This window comes from Meleagris gallopavo, chromosome 1 (assembly GCF_000146605.3).
Source record: "Meleagris gallopavo isolate NT-WF06-2002-E0010 breed Aviagen turkey brand Nicholas breeding stock chromosome 1, Turkey_5.1, whole genome shotgun sequence".
Taxonomy (NCBI): domain Eukaryota; kingdom Metazoa; phylum Chordata; class Aves; order Galliformes; family Phasianidae; genus Meleagris; species Meleagris gallopavo.
In genome coordinates this window covers 500,076-501,417 of record NC_015011.2, presented here as the reverse complement: position 1 = coordinate 501,417, position 1,342 = coordinate 500,076, and positions in this window count along the sequence as shown.

The window sequence follows — 1,342 nt, the reverse complement described above, 5'->3', positions numbered from 1 at the left end:
TGCTGGCTCACGGCCAACCTGTCGTCCACCAGGACGCCCAGGTCCTCTCTGCAGAGCTCCTCTCCAGCAGTTCATCCCCAGCCTGTATTGGTGCATGCAATTATTCCTCCCTAGGTGTAAGACCCTACGCTTGCTTTTGTTGAACCTCATCCGGTTTCTTACTGCCCAGCTCTCCAGCCTGTCCAGGTCTCGCTGAATGGCAGCACAGCCTTCAGGCGTGTCAGCCAATCCTCCCGACTTCGTATCATCAGCAAACTTACTGGGGTGGCCACTATCCCCTCATCAAGGTCATTGATGAAGATGTTGAACAAGACCGGACCCAGCACAGACCCCTGGGGGACACCACTGGTTACAGGTCTCCAGCCAGACTCTGCACCACCAACGACGACCCTCTGCGCTCTGCCGGTCAGCCAGTTCTCAACCCACCTCACTGTCCACTCGTCTATCCCACACTTCCTCAGCTTTGTTATAAGGATGTCGTGGGAGACAGTATCAAACGCCTTTCTAAAATCAAGGCAGATTACATCTACCGCTCTTCCCCCATCCACCCAGCATGTGACAGCATCATAGAAGGCCACCAAGTTGGTCGAGCACGACCTCCCCTTGGTGAACCCAGTTCAGTTACACAAACACGGAATAACGGCTGCTCCCACCGCGCAGAGCTGCGCTGCCAGCAGAGGAGTGAGGAGGGGGAGGGAGGAGGGGCTGCGTGCAGCCACGGAGCACCAAATGTGAGCGGGGTAATTGAGAGCCACGGGGAGACAACTGGGGAAGTGGCTGGAGGATGCTTTCATTTGCGTTAATTGAAAAAGCAAAGCGCCGCGAGGCTCTGATCCCTGCCTGAGGGCTGCTTCTCAGTGCCGAAAATCGTAGAATGGAATCACACAACCATAGGATGGGCTGGGTTGAAAAGGACCACGGTGATCATCTAAGTTTAATTACCCTGCTGTGTGCAGGTCGCCAACCTGCAGCCCAGGCTGCCCAGAGCCACGTCCAGCCTGGCCTGGGATGCCTGCAGGGATGGGATGAGCATCCACAGCCTCCTTGGGCAACCTGTTCCAGTGCCTCACCACCCTCTGCATGAAAAACTTCCTCCTCGCATCCAACCCAAACCTCCCCTTAGGTCTCGCTTTAAAGCCATTCCCCTGGTCCTATCGCTACCAGCCCGTGCAAACAGCCGTTCCCCTCCCGTTTATCCGCTGCCTTCGAGCACGGGGAGGAATAGGTGGGCAGAGCCACCGGCGACCTCGCCGAGACATTTCAGAGGTCTCCTGCGAGCGGCGGAGCGGCTGATGACAATCCTGCACGCAGGAGGGGCATCGCTGCCATCTGCCAGCGCGGC